General features: G+C 44.1%; 1 non-coding gene across 1 annotated transcript; it reads right to left on the bottom strand.

Moving 5' to 3' along the window:
• Positions 1–13,542: 13,542 nt before the first annotated feature.
• Positions 13,543–13,614, bottom strand: Trnap-ugg (transfer RNA proline (anticodon UGG)). The gene has a single exon. It is a non-coding gene; the product is annotated as a tRNA-Pro (tRNA).
• Positions 13,615–15,992: the final 2,378 nt, after the last annotated feature.

Below are 15,992 nucleotides of genomic sequence, written 5' to 3'. Positions count from 1 at the left end.
CAATAATCACTTTTGTTGTTTTACTTGTACTTAGAAACACTTTGAAGAAGACCAGTACGAGGGAAATCGACAGGATGGGCGCCGTCTGTTAAAGTCAACAGCCCTACATCATCATGGACTATATTTTCGAAGGGAAAAACATTTGCTAATCTGTATTTGACTGTCTTAGTTTCATTTACGGTTTTTGTACGCGATATGTATGCAGTGTTGTTTATTTTTTCAATGTAGTTATCAGGGTTCTAATGGTTATTTATAAAATGTTCTGTACTCGCCATCGATGTGTTTGGCTGATGCGACGTATTCGATGGTAGCTGATGTGTTCTGGGTGGATATCTTGATTAATATTACCCGCGGTTGCGTTTTCTTGTTTGTATTCGATTTATATTGTGTGTAATAAAGTTGATGTACTGACTTGAAATCCCCCCCCCCCCCCCATGTAATGAACAAATTAAAAAAACTCTCCCAATCCCGAATTGTGTGTGTCGAGCCTACCTTGCGAATTTTTTTTATCTCGTCTTTCAACATAACCTTCAGGCGCCACACAGTACATATCATTTTTTATGTACATGTCTCTTTCATGATTTAGATTAGATTATGGGGTTTTACGTGCCAAAACCAGTTTTGATTATGAGGCACGCCGTAGTGGGGGACTCCGGAAATTTGGACCACCTGGGGTTCTTTAACGTGCACCTAACTCTAAGTACACGGGTGTTTTCGCATTTCGCCCCCATCGAAATGCGGCCGCCGTGGCCGGGATTCGATCCCGCTACCTTCGATTTGATTCGATTCGAGCCCAACACCACAGCCACTGAGCAACCACGGCGGGTGCTCTTTCATGATTTACTGTACTAGACATTACTAAGTAAATGTATTTCGTGCATCGTTTGGTTTCTTGTGTGTACTACGCAAGATTGACACAGACAAGTTACGTTACATTTTTCTCTAGAGCACTAACTAAACCTTATTTTCACATCGCAGTTATTTTTACACCAGCTTAATCCTGTCGGCACCCGCCGTGGTGGCTCAGTGGCTACGGTGTATGGCTGCTGAGCACGAGGTCGCGGGATCGAATCCCGGCCACGGTGGCCGCATTCCGATGGGGGCGAAATGCGAAAACACCCGTGTACTTAGATTTAGGTGCACGTTAAAGAACCCCAGGTGGTCAAAATTTCCGGAGTCCCCCACTACGGCGTGCCTCATAATCAGAACTGGTTTTGGCACGTAAAACCCCATCATTTAATTTTTTTAATCCTGTCAGCACACAGTTTCGTGGGCAAAAAAAGCAAAATTGCGCGTAGATATCGTCAAATAATTGCAACGAACGCGAAGAGCACGCGCAACACAAGGGAAGCTAACCGCCGTGCGCGAGTGGCCACAGGGAACATGACGAAGGAACTTCTTCTGCAAAATGTAGATACGCTGAAGACAGCTAACTGTGGTTGTCCCCCCACACTAAATGACAAGAGTTTAAATAGGAGTAGAAAAGTGAATTATATAGGAGTAATTTTACGGGCCTTGGAAGAGCGCACCTGAGCCGACCTACGACCTCAGTTATTTGAGCCAATTTCGCTGCGATATGGTCCATGTGATGTGCCCAAGACATACAGGAGTAAAAAACTACTCCGAGACATTTAAATTGCTCAACCACATCGGTACGTCGTGAGTTTAGCTTAGACTCGAGGGAGGAGGGCACTGGTTTATATTTAAAGCGCAATATGACAGCTTGTGTTTTCTTTTCATTTATACGCATGCACTTGGTTTCGGGCCATTTTTGTAACTCACTCATGGTGTCATTGCATTCCCGAGCAAGGCGATCAAGATCATTTCCAACAAAAAAGACGCTAGTATCATCAGCGTAGATAATAAATTTAGCAGTGAAGTTAATGTTCAAAATATCATTAAGGTACACCCGTGAGCAAAAGTTTACGGACCACAGGGTCGCCGAAAAAAGTGAATTTCTTCGTAATTAACAAGCATAATCAGGAATTGATGAGTACACTGAAAAGTTGGCAATGCCAAGTTTAGACTGCAGTCCTCAATTTCAAGTTGCGTTCATAGGCAGAGGAAAAAAATCGGCTTTCTCGCGCAACCCCTGGTCCGTATACTTTTGCTCACGGGTGTACATATTATTTGCCTTTATTTCCATAAATGTACAATTTATGGGGGATTTAAGGAAAAAGTTGCGCACAGCAACTTGACGGGCCTTAAAACCCAGTCTTAGGGCAGCAGCGGCAGGCACAGGCGCTAATTCAGGACCGACAACAAAAATACATTTGAATACAATGCAATGTTGGCTTAAACTTATGCCATAAAAAATCAATATAAAAAACACTACGAACAGAAAAAAGCAGTTTTATACATGAGCAAACAAAAACGGTGAAAAAAAATTGATCATGAACAAATATCACTGAAAAACTCATACAAACGCGAAACAGGACAAGAAATGACATCAATGTTATTGCGCATGAGTGTGTTTAACAAGCGTGGTAAGCGATGATGTAACATTTGAAAAGCATAATTAGTGCGAGGACGAGGTACATGCCAGTGTTCAGGTGACCGTGTGCTGTATTCTGTTCTATTTCTAATTAACTGCGTTAAAGACGTAATGTATGACTGATTTTGTTTCACGTCTTTTCGATAGGCTAAGGACAGTCTAAAGTCTAACAGAGAGTGCAGCGTGAGTAATTTAAGTTGTTTGAAGAGAGGTGCAGTATGATAATCTGCTGGAGAATTTAAAATAGTACGAATTACCTTTTTTTGCAGCAGGAACAATCGGTTTATGTTGGTAGCAGACGTTGTACTCCACACCAGACAGCAGTAGTGTAGGTGACTCAGAAAAAGAGCATTATATAAGAGAAGTTTGACTTTGCGTGGTAGCGGTTTTAAACTGTATAGATTATATAGTAATGTATAAATTATATAGTAATGGCCCCAATATACTGCCCTGTGGGACGCCAGAAATAACATATTTTGGTTGAGACTTCATACTGTTTATGCAAGCAGGCTGTTATATGTGCGACAGATGCGATTTAGGAAGCATTTGGGCCTCCCCGCGAGAACTGACACTCTAAGGTTTTTAGGAGTATAGTGTGGTTCACTAAGTCGAATGCCTTCGAGAAGTCCACGAAGACACCAATAACGAATGCTTTCCTTTCAAACTGTGTTAGTACATATTCCCTTTGTTCGAGTAGCGCTAACTCAGCAGATTTATTTTTACAAAACCCAAATTGATTTGGTGATAGAAGATCATGCTTATCAATAAAATCAGACAACCTAGTATACAGAACTTTCTGAAAAGCTTTCGAGAAGATTGGAACTATAGATAGTGGTCTATTATTTCTTAAATCATTGCGGTCTCCTTTCTTTTACAGAACCGTTACTTTGGTTATTTGCATTTTATTAGAAAATGTACAAGTAGCTAAGCATAAATTAAATATATCTTCAAGAACAGGCACGATGACTCCTAGAACATGCTTCACAGGCCTTACTTGAATACCGTCAATGTCATAGCTATGGCTGTTACTAAGGTTTTGGATAAGTACTGATATAACTTCTGTTGTAACCGGATTCAGAAATATTGCGTCATAATTATAAGAATTATAGTATTTATTAGAATCATGTGACGGGTTGTTATGGGCGAGGGTTGTAAAAAAAGTTGTTAAAGGCATCTTCGAGCTCTACTCCAGATATGTCTTTATTATCTAGCTTCAGCACACGTGGGGAAGCTTGTCGTTGTTCACGTCTCAGTAAGAAATTTAATCTTGACCACAGCAAATCGTGTCGACCATGTTTAACTTCAAGTAATGTAGAGTAGTAGGCCGCATGTGCCTGGAGTAGCTTTTCTGTTAACCTATTACTGTCCTATTCCTATTCGTAACCTATTCCAGGTCATCGGTTGAACCTGTATTTAAAAAGATTTTGTAGAGCTTGTTTGTTTTTTTTTTGTCATTGTAATTTCTTGGCGTAACTCGGAAGTTACCTAAGACTTGCGAGTCTTACGCTTTGATCCACGGACTTTTAATTGGAAGCAGGAATGGTAGATCTGTTTGAAAACTTGGAGAAACTCATTGTAAGCCTCATTTGCGTCACTCACAATGCCACTGTTATCCCACTGAACTTGTGCCAGGCAGTTTTTGAATGAATTTCGGTCATCATTACTTATACACTGGTATTTAGCTTTTGCCTGTCGGTACTTTACCGCTCCAGTCTTTTTTATGCTTATGAACACTGGAAGGGGGTCCCTGATTGCGCATGTTATTACGCCTGTTTCAGCTATTGGTTGGGAGGATCGAGTTCGTAATCAGCAGATCGTGAAGAGACGCACTTTCTGGTGTGATCTTCGTTGGTATTTTAACAAAGTTAAAAAAATCCGTTCGAAGCCAAAATCGTGCTGAAGTCTCAAGTAAAAAAAATTATCCTTCAACAAATCAATATTAAAATCCCCTTCATCTGTTAGTGTGTATTTGCTGTCTGTTATAAACGAAAAAAAATCATTATAAACTTCCAAGAACCTAACCATATTTCCCTTGGGAGGACGATAGCAAACCGAGAACATGAATCTTCCAGTGCAGATTTATATGATTTCAAGATCACCAGTAATTAGTACGAGCCCAACTTGCCGCATTCAATGTCATTAGACATAAGTAAAGCAACTCTATCACCGCGGAGGCTGGAGCGGTGCAAGTAATAAGCTTTATAGTTGGTCATTGTAAAAATGTCGGAATCATTGGTGCTCCAAGTTTCACTAAGCATGATAAAAAAGAAGTAAATGACAATTCAGCGAAGAATTCTTTTAAGCACGTTGTCTTGTTCTTTACAGAGCGTGCAGTTATAGGTGAATAGCGTTAAGCAATGTCGGCGCGATACACGAAGTAGTGTGGTTCAGGTCATTCGGCGGATAATAAAACATCTGGCGCATTTTGTTTACTTTTCAAGAGAAACATAAAATATACTCTGAACAACTGATCCAAGTCGCTCTTTCCCTTCACATGGATGACACTCATTCCCTCACTTTTCCGAACTAAAACTGTTCCGTTGACATACGAAGTAAACTTGCAGCCTTTATCTTTGGCGCGTTGTTTCGTTGCCTGGGGGCAGTTCTCTATTGCGACGTGTTAGGTTTTCCTGCATGAAAATGGCTGGCTCGCTGTCCTTAAGCTTCTTTTTATTCTTGATCCATTTTTCTTTTATCGCTTGCTTGGTAAAGAAACCTTTTGTTTCCCTTACGCTGAAGGACGCTTTGTGAAAAGTAGTTTCGCCGCAAATACACGGCATGGCGCAGTCTTCTTTATACGTTTTCATAAAAGCAGGCGACGCTGCAAAACACGCGGCGGTACTTATTTAATCTGAAACTGACAAACCGACCTCTGCCGAAAGAGGCCATCCTCCAACATAGATGTGACCATACGTCATATGAGAAGAGCTGTTAAAGCATTGTTGTACTTTTTACGATCTACCGAACTCGGTGAACGCCTATAATACTTCCCGATTGTTTTTCTCTTTCTCTCTACTTCCTCCCTTCTTTCTAAACCCCTTTTCCCCAACCCACGTGCAGGGTATGGCAAACCCGAGATTTGCTTCTGGCTAACCTCCCTGCCTTTCCTTTTTCTGTATCTTCTGGTCTCTCACAAAACGTTAAAAGGAACATTGTACTTGGTTAATGCAAAGTAAAAAGAAAAAAAAGGGTGAATAAATGTTTAGTCTTGTCACAGCCTTAGACAGTTTTTCGGTCAGCGTCGCTTACGAATCGGTCCGATCCCATTTAGCTCGTTCAGGCACTGCAGAGCAGCCGTCGATTTCGCACTTCTATAAGCGCGTATTCAATTGCGCTTGGCTACAAAGGCGCAGTCAAATCGGTAGCAGAGCGAGGTCAGCATTTTTTCAGCAAGTTCTGCGTTTCGTTACCGGAATGAGCCATGTGCGAATTTGCCATATCCTACGCGCTGTGCAGTTTCGCGCAAGTTGTTAGGATACGCTGGCCTTAACGGACAATAACACGTCGAGCTAGAAGGGTATATACTGTACTTCGAAATCCTGCCAAAACCAGAACCATGCGAATCATGCCTCCCTGTAAGCAGGACATGAACGAAGCCACAGAGTGACGAAGAGTACCAGCGGCCAATATGACGCGACGGTGGCGGTCATAATTATGGCATTGGTTACGATAGTTTGTGAGTATTGCTGCATTATACGTTCACTGCTAGATGAATTCCGTCACCGCCAAGAATGAAATTGATTTTGCGAGCACTACACTTAATAAGGCATGTGCCACTGCCCCAATCTTTAACAAAAAGGAGATACTCCTTTGTCATGTATCACCCCGCGTGAACGGCTTTCAGGAAGTTATGACCAAGTTCAAAGGCCTTTGGAGTGCAGGTGTGTCCCGTGAATCGTCGAAACACAACATAACCACCATAGCCAGCCACATCTAATACTTGCAGGATGAAGAAAAGACAAGTACACGAAAGCATGCTCGTACACTTGCCGAATATGAGCATCACAGCTATACTTGAATTTTCCATAGTTAATCTGGAAAGATAGAATACAAGCAATACATTTTTTTACTGTTGTTTAAGGCTAAATACTTTTAGGTACACTTTTTTGCGTTATTATCTTTTTTCGGACGCTACGTATGTTGGCAGATTCCCTGCGTGCGACAAAATGTTGAGCTGTGCGTTGTGCGAGATCAAGCCTCAAGATGTTGTTCTTAAACCAGTGACTAATTAAGAGACCTTACTATGATTAAAACTCGTTCATTCTTGGTCGTGGTCGGCGTGCTTTCAGGGTAACCCACCGAAGCCAATCAGCTAGATAGTTGAAGTATCTGCGGTTAGGTGTAACCCACACAATGGTTAGCGGGATCAATAGCTGAAGACATAAAGGCCTCGTGATACCTAAAAAACAGGTCGTACTTGTAAATGCCCCAAAAGGACGATAATAGTCGCTCTTCGTCTTGAATAAAAAAGGAAACACGAACTCCCAAGAGCTCAAAAAAATATAAACATTGATAGTAAAAGACCTAACAGTAATTGCTTTCTTTCAGTAAAAAGAAAGAAAGCAAAAAATTGCTCATGGTGTCTTAGAGGCCAGTGATAAACATACAACCTACAGCTACATCACGGCCACCTTTTGTCCTTTGTTTAACAGTCTTCCGGCGCCCGAGTGTCTGTCAGATGTTACATTGTACAGTGTGGGTATACTTGTCTTACTTTCAGGGATGTAGACCGACTGCGAGAAGGAAAGTGGGAGACAATGTTGGGCCAGATGGCTAAACGCGAAGTCTAAATGAAATAAAGGTATCCCACTTGCTTTCATCGTTAAGTCAGCATGGGTTCTTCGCTATTCTTTGCCGAAAGTAGTGTAGGCTCCCGGTATCTCTTCGCCATTTTATCTCATTTCCGCGCACTGAGAAAGGCTGGCCTCCTTGAAATCGAAAAGCGAAGTTCTAGAAATTTCTTGACAGTGGCTACTAAGTCTTACTGCGGTCTTGATCAATAGCGCCTACTTACAACAACAACAAAAAAAATGGATCTTGTGCCTGATTAAGGGGATCGAACTTCGATCCCCCCGGCAGTAGTAGCCCGATTTTCTAGAGACGTAGTCCACAATCCCACGTACGCTTCTATCGTGCCAACGCAAACTCGCTCTTTGAGATGAAAGTCGGGTGTGTCACGTTGCGTAGCACGCGTTAGCGATAGTGCATTCTTTAAGCATTCTTTATGCTAAAGACACAAGAATTAAATGGGCAGATTTGTAGCATTCCAATAGCCGCTTCGCGAAAGCTTTGCTTCAAATAGATTGAAACAAGTGCGTTGGATCTGTATAATTTTGTTGTTGTTGAGGTGCGCGCGGAGTGGATGCGTCATCTCGTTGTTCCCATGGTATACGATCGAGTACAAGTGGTCCACAATCTGCTCATTGTCATCGTTCGGCATCTTTTTGGCGCGCGGGAACCCAACAACGGAGGGATAAGTTCAAGGTGCGGGATCAAGCAAGGAAGAAATACAGTTTAGGGAGACGCTCCGATCGCTGTTGCTTGATATACCGCCAGGTAACAAGTTACTAGCAGCATAAAATGGCTGTAAAAGCAAACACATCTTACATAACTGTTCAGAATTGCGGCCAAAATTTTTATTTGTCCCATTCGACCGACCGATAGTCTGTTGGTCTGTTGCAGTACTGTCAGCGTGAACGAGCTTTCTTTTCTTTTTTTTTTTTTTTACCTAGACTACAGGTGGGCCGATCTCGGAGGTTGTATAGTCGATGATACAGTGTGGTTAATATTAGTGCTAGTTAGGCCTGTAGCGCTAATTTCACCTACTCTGCGACAAATTCTCCCTTCTTGTGGTCACCGGCGAACCTACCTTCCAGACACGATTTCCACGTGCGACCCTTGCTTATTCCAAGCGAACTCGATGATAAATTCTTGAATAGTGTGCCGTAGGGCGGCTTTGCCTTCATTTGTTTCTATGAACGGCGGTGCCCTCCTTACAGGGACATCGTACAATGTGGTTAACTTTCGACAATATTGGGGATAATTATGCCCGTACCGCTAATTTTACCTACTCTGCAACAAACTCTCGTTTGTCTCGTTAATACCTACATTTTGATATTGTTTTCGACTCGCTACGACGCTCTTAAGGTGCGAAAGGGGCGTTCTTTTTCTGGAAGCGTTTACAAGACACTAAGATCCCAGATACGCCAAACCCGTGTTAAGTCACGTAAGAAGACCTCGTCATGAAAAAAAACATGAAAAAAAAAAAACGAAACGCATATCAACCTAAGTCGGCGTGAACGGAGACATCGTCGACCTGCATGCGTGTACGACGGAGAGGAGCTTATCAGTATCTGTGACTCACAGGAACTGCTTTGCATTCACTAAATATAGTTTCCGCGACGGTTAGCGCATTTTACATGTACTTAGCGAAGGTGGCAGCTTACACCATTGATAAACCACCTAACCAGCGGTCTTGAATTTGGCCTGTTTTTGACGTACATCTACGAAGCGTTTGCAGAATAAGCCACGAGATTTTATTATGTCAGTCCACCTTGAGCGAAAACGCGTCGACGACACTGAATGTGCAAAAGGACTACGAACCCTCGACCTTTGGTGTTAATGAAGGCGAAGCAAATTAAGGCGCAGTTGATTAAGATAGAGTTTCTTTAGGCACTCAAACCCACGACCGTCAGTGGGAGTCGAACCTTTCACCTTTGGAATTAAGAGGGATGACTAAGCGAAGTACACTAAGCAAATTAAAGGGATGAGAATCAGAGACTGCTTGGAACGCTGTACCTCGGGGTATCTGGAGTTTATTTCTTCTACACTGATTGGTTCCTCGAGCCTTTCCGGTACTTCGCTGTCAAGGCTTGGCAAGAGTAGCAGGGATTCATGATCAAATCTTTGCTGCCGAATACGCTCATGCCCTAGGAGTTCGCAGTATTGCTGATAAATAGCTCGTCGTATTGTTTCTTTGTCTCGTACAACAACACTGCAGTATGTTATGGCTGTTTTCTCGTTCCGCGAGTCGTAAATGCTTTCGTCCCCGAGTCAGCGCTTCGTCGGCTGTTCGCCGCACCACAGAAAAACGAGTCGAGGTCACTTCACAATTGCGGCACGTTTACACTATCGCAACATCTTGGCTGACTGCAAAAAACGAAGACAGAGTGGGCATCTTCAGTCACGTCTGTGCTGAGAACAATCAAGTAACAAAATGAAACGCAGAAGAAAAAGGATATTTTTTGTACGATATCAATATTTATTCATATGCCAACCGGCAGAGAAAAAAATAACGGGCTCGTCCAGGATTTGGACCCGGGGCCCAGCTCTCGCACACAAAACGAGAGTCATAGCCCTAGACCAACATGCCGATATCACTTGAATGGAGGAACGCTTACACTATCGCAACATCTTGGCTGACTGAAAAACGAAGACAAAGAAGTGGGCCTCTTTGGTGACGTCTCTGCTTATAGAAGAGAAAAGGTACAAATTAAACAAAGACTAATCATCGTTTTTGTCCTTTCGGAAGATTTATGCACATGCCGACTTACAGCAAAAACAATAATAAAAAATAGCGACCTCTCGTACCCAAAGCGAGAATCATACCCCTATACCAAAGAGCCTTCTTTTCTTCTTTTTTCTTCATTGTCGGAACCTTCACGTAGCAAACACAAAGGGTATAATTTCTTTTCCTATGAAAGCACTGCATAATTATATACATATAACACACTTTCAAGCTTGCATGCGTATTTATTGTGCGGTCAGCCACATTTTGGCTGGCCATGTCATGTTTAAAATTCTTTTAATGTTTCGAGGGGCTCAATCCTCGTCGGCCAATCTGGGGGGCATTATTGACCTTTAATTACATTTTTAAACTTGGACACACCTGTGTCCGGGAAAAGTAGTCGTCTGTCAGTCTGAAAAAAAGAAAGAAAAAAAAAACCCGGCCATACGAGCCCGCCATAAACAGTGGAGGCCCATTAACATAATTAGGTCTAAAGGAAGTCCATCTTCATTTGCTAAAGATAAAAACCTAATACTTAATGGATTTAAGGGCACTTCTTTCTGTAGCATTCTTTATCAGTTTTGTGACTGAAGCAACAAAAGATGTTAAACTTGACGGTAAGAAAAACATAGGTGTAGACTGGTAACTACTAAAACAAAGCTTTAAACTTCAGGCGATCGAATAAAGTAGCGTGTTAAAATACTGAGGAAAGATGAAAGAGAGAGCGCTGTAAGCAATGTTGCAGAAAATAACTGCGATGAAAAGCGAGGAGCCAGGTGTGTTTATATATGTTCTTGTCACAAAAGAGCGCGTCATCCAAGCGCGCGCCGAGTGTCACGCAAGCCAGCGAAAGAACACGCCGGCCCCGCGGCAACTTCAACAGAGGCGGAGAGCACATACGCCTCAAACAGCAACGTGAACAACGCCGCCGAGACGTCTAGAAGAGCCTCGACGAAGCGACGGTAACGAGAGAGAGAGAGAGGAGAGAGCACGCGCGCGCGCCAAGACATCTTCTCACCCGGCGAGTCGAAAGAGACAAAACTACAACGTGAGCGTGGGCCAATAGCATGAGTCATCACTCCCCCTTGACAACTCTCCGACGGCGGCGGCCGAAGGAACGAGAAAAGACGAGAAGATTCCCAAGCTTTGGCCATGCTACGAGATCACGACACTGATAAGAATGTTCGAGAACGCCTGTGGAAGCTATATAACCACCGTGCGAGAATCGTTCAGTGGAGTTCAAGGAGTATAGCCCGCACTGGTGAAGTTATATAACGTGAAGATCGAGCGTCTGCGGAAGAAGGGGATTCCCCGGCAAGTTAGTCGACGAGTTCTTCGAGCGTCTGCATTTCCTGAAGAAGTTATTTCTTCGAGATTTGCCCGAGCTACGCCGAGATCGTCTGACTCCAAGACCATCCAGCACGGTGAATACGATTGGACACTTATTGTTCCTATTCCTTTTGTACTTTACGTGTTGGACTCCTAGTGCTTGTCGTGAATTATTTTCTTGTGTTTGATAATACCCATCTGAATTGTGTTGTGCCTAGCCTAAGTGTGCAAGTGTGTGTGTAACTGCCTTGTGTGAAGAACATATTTTGTTGTGTTTTGACAACTCTGGGCTCTGACTCGGTCTTTGGACAGCAACCGGCGTTCGCTGGCGCACCAGAGGGCCCACTCTTAATTGTCCGTGCTTTCGTGGGATTATTTTCGGAAGCTGATAAGTCGGCTTTGGAATTTGGTCCGGCGTCTGCGCCTCTTTCACGGGGTCTGTGACAGATCTACTCAAGATAAAACAACAGGTAGAGCAATTCGCAATATCGCGGGACGCTATAGTTTGAGCCAGAGCAGAAGCATGGGCCGTGGGGGAAACGCCCACGAAACTGGCGCTAGGTATCGAGAAGACGCATGCCCGGCGCAACGAAATAGAAGTGATTGAATAGAATGGCCAGGGAATTGAGTCACCGGGAGAGCATCGCATGGACTTTTCACCGACATTACGAGCAGCTCTTTGCATACAAGGTGGCCGGGATCGAAGGGTACAGAGAAAAGTACCGTTCACGTATACCTCAACTATCAGCTGAAACGAAGTCGCTTATAGAAGCACCAATTACCCCTGCGGAGATAGAATATACTACACATAACCTGAGCCCTAATTAGTCGCGAAGTCCGGATCGTCTTAGCGCGGCTTTTTATAAAGCGTTCAAGAACGAGGTGGTGCCTTTATTGACAGCAGTGTTTGACGAGACATTTGCGACCAACGAGTTACCACCGTCGTTTCTAAAGACCACGCTGTCCTTACTCCTAAAGCGGAACAAAAAGCAATGTTGAGACTAGTCACAACACACAGGCCCATTTCCTTAACGAACACGGATTACAAAGTTGTAATAAGAGACTGTAATAAGACTGCAGGCCGACTACAGCCGGTCATTAAGGATCTTGTAGGACCACACCAGACTTTTGGTACAACGGGACACACTATCGCCACAAATATACACACGATGAGAGGCGACTTCGAATGCTGTGACGATTTTCAATATGCGGTTGCCATTCTGCAGATAGATTTAGAAAAGTAATTTGACTGTGTCTTGCATGATATTTTGTTGTTAGTTCTTGAACATGTGAATCAAGGATCAATCATCGCTGATAGGAACTGCTCCACACGGCTGATTGTTAATAAACAGTGGGGGCACCCATCAAAATAGAGTGTTCCCTGTGCCAGGGATATTCTCTAAGCCCGCTTTTTTGTCATTTATCTAGAATACTTTTGTTAAGCAATCATTCAAACAGTAGTATAAGTGGCTTCAAATACATGGAAGCCGAAGTGAAACTCTTAGCATATGCATATGATGTAGCCGTGTACTGTACATCGAAAGAAAGCATTACAGAAGTAGCAACGATTGCTAAACATTTCGGGAAATACAACAGGGAGCATCGAAAAATTGGAGGAAGTGGCTCGGTTTCTGTCATGGTCAATGGCAGTCAACACCGGAAACGTTCGCCAACATTAGATACATTAAATCGCCAGCTAAACACTTGGGTGTGCCGCTCGAACATTACCGGCGAGTAAAAGACGGCGGCCTGGGCTTGTCACATCTTTTTGTGAGACAGCTACTGATCAGGTTTACTTTCTGCCGAGACGTGCGTGACCCCTTTCTGCGCACAATGTACCAGTTGCGATTGAGAAAGCATCTGCCGGCTTACGTGGTGTGCGATTTAAGTATGCCTGGTGCTCTCCGAGGGCACCTAAGGGAAGTAGTTGACAGTGCACATTTTCTGTCCATACGATTTCCTAATTGTTATTCTTTTTCCGGTGTCAAGGAATATATTACACCCTGGAACAACGAGTCAATCACACTTGGCAATTGCGGCATGTTTACGCTATCGTAGAATCTTGGTTGACTGCAACAAGGAAGACAAAGAAGTGGGCATCTTTGGTCGCGTCTGTGCTGAGAAAAGTAAGTTAATGTAAAGGAAAAAAAACAATAGTCTTTCGTTTTATAAAACTACTTATTGACATGCCTACCTACGCAAAAAAAAAGACGGGCTCGTCCGGGATTTGAACCCGGGACCTCTCGCACCCAAAGCGAGAATCATAGCCCTAGACCAACGAGCCGACCACCATTAGAGATTGCGGCACGTTGACACTATCGTAACATCTGGCTGACGGCAAAAACGAAGACGAAGTTGGCATCTTTAGTCAAAATTCTAAGAAGGGAAAAAGGAACAAAATGGGCAGAAAAAGAATCATTATCTTTTGGTCTTATTTAAAGATTTATTCACATGCCGACCCACAGCGAAAAAAGAAATAACGGGCTTCCCAGGATTTAAACCCGGGACCTCTCGCACCCAAAGCGAGAATCATACCTATATATAAAACAATGAGCTGAGGTCAGCCGACAATTGCCCACGCTTACACTATCGTAAAATCTTGGCTGACTACAAGAGAAGGGACAAGACCATAGCCGGTAAAATGCCTCTTCTCCGAGGAAGTTTTGGTCTCAAGATCGATTGGTGAGGTCGCAGCGAACGCGTTCTGTTTGGATTTATACTCTGCTCGGGATTAGTTGTGTCGGATAGTTTTTCGTTAACTTTGTTTCCGGCTTTCATTTCTTTTCCATTTAAGCTTGAATCAGTTTCATTTGGAGCGGTGCATCTGAGTCCGCACTGAGTGAGTGAATGAGTAAAAACTTTATTTAAAATAAATAAATAAAATAATCCACGCTGGTTGGGGCCCCTATTCCAGGGCTCCACTGGCACGAGCGGCTCACTGGGCTTGGTCCAGAAGAGCCAATTAGCTCTCCCGGCCTTCGTCCGCAAGCTATGCCTCCCATTGCCGATTCCTCATGACTGTATGCTTTAGTAGTATTGTTCATGTGCGGAGGCCTATAGGGACACTCCTATGTGATGTGCTTTAGTGTGTGTATGTCTGTGCACCACGGGCACTCGTCAATGAACCTCGTGGGGTGTATTCTGTGTAGGTGGTGCAGCTTGGGGTATGTATTCGTCTGAATACGACGCCAGTCCCTCTCCTGTTGGCTGTTCAAATTCGAGTGAGGATGTCCAAAACGTCTCTGCTGCTGCCTTTGCTGTAAAATGATGTCACGAGAATCCGGTGCAAAGTCGTCGCTGGGCCCTGCCGTTGCTCGGATGTTTAATCCTCGAGAAATATGGTCTGCCCTCGCGTTCCCAGCCAGTCCCTCGTGTGCTGTACACCATATGATAGTGTGGTGCCTTCCTAGTCGATTGCCCAAAATTTTTATTATTGCCTGGGGTGCCGTCCTATTTAGAAACAGGCGGCAAGCTGCTTGTGAGTCGGATAATATGACAGCCGAATTGATTTGGCGCTCGGCGTCCTGAATGGCCAAGGCGATGGCTGCAGCCTCTGCCACGCATGCCGAGGAGGTCTTCAAGGATGCCGTTGTAACGCTGTTCTGGCACGTAGAGACTACGGTGAACGTGTCGGAGCTGGTTCGACTAGCATCCGTGTAATACACTCCCGGTCCCATGCCGAAACGTTTGTGAAGAGTCTTTGCCCTTGCTCTGCGTCGTCCGGGATGGTACTTGGGGTGCATGTTCTTGGGAATTGGGGCCACCGCGATGTGCGATCGAACATTGCAGTCTATCTGTGCCGTTTCATCTGCGCAATACTAAGGCCTGAGTGTAAACACTAACCTCGCCAATACTTCCCTACCCTGAGTTGAAGAACAAAGCCGTTCTTTTTGAGCATATAACGACGCGACTGCGTACTCGTCAAAAGTATTGTGCAGGCCTAGTCCCTCGAATATCTCTGTGCTAGCGCATTCGGGAAGACCAAGGGTGGCTTTGAAGGCTTTTCTGATTGGTTCTTCAAGGCCTTGGTTCTTCAAGGCCTGATACGGAAGGGCGTATGTGATCTGCATGATTACGAATGCGTGGACCAGGCTGATGGTCTCTCCTTTAGTTAAGCCGCCTATGATTCTTGCCACTCTCCGTATCATCCTGGCAACGTTTCCTGTGACCCCCTTTAGTTTTTGAAGGGTGTGTGTTGTTCCAGTATCCACATCCCCAATATTCTGAGTGTCTCCACTTAGGCCGCACTGATGTTCAGGAACATGCCTGGGCAGGGGCGTTAAACCTGGACCTCTCATACCTAATGAATTACCTTTGTTGGCCTTTCTTCGCAGAGGAGTGAGCAGAATTGCCGTCGTACTGATGCCCTCGGGTAATGGTTCCATTAGGTTGAATGAGTCCAAAGCAATTCAAGAGCAACTTCATCACCGATGTCCGGCAGTGTGGTCGCCAGACCAGGCTTGCGAAACGGATCTGCTGAAGTGCTCGTCGTTTGCTTTTCGCAAAATGAATTCATTTATATCACCACATCTTGCATGCCCTAAGAGACTTCGCCACGGAGTTGAATTTCAACTAATTTCATCTGAAACCCTGTAGAAGCTCGCTGTGGCAGGAGTTGTAGCAGTTTACCGCTGTAATCCCATTGTGAAAAATATTGCGGTC

This window comes from Dermacentor silvarum, chromosome 1 (assembly GCF_013339745.2).
Source record: "Dermacentor silvarum isolate Dsil-2018 chromosome 1, BIME_Dsil_1.4, whole genome shotgun sequence".
Taxonomy (NCBI): domain Eukaryota; kingdom Metazoa; phylum Arthropoda; class Arachnida; order Ixodida; family Ixodidae; genus Dermacentor; species Dermacentor silvarum.
This window is presented reverse-complemented; position numbering and strand designations above follow the sequence as displayed.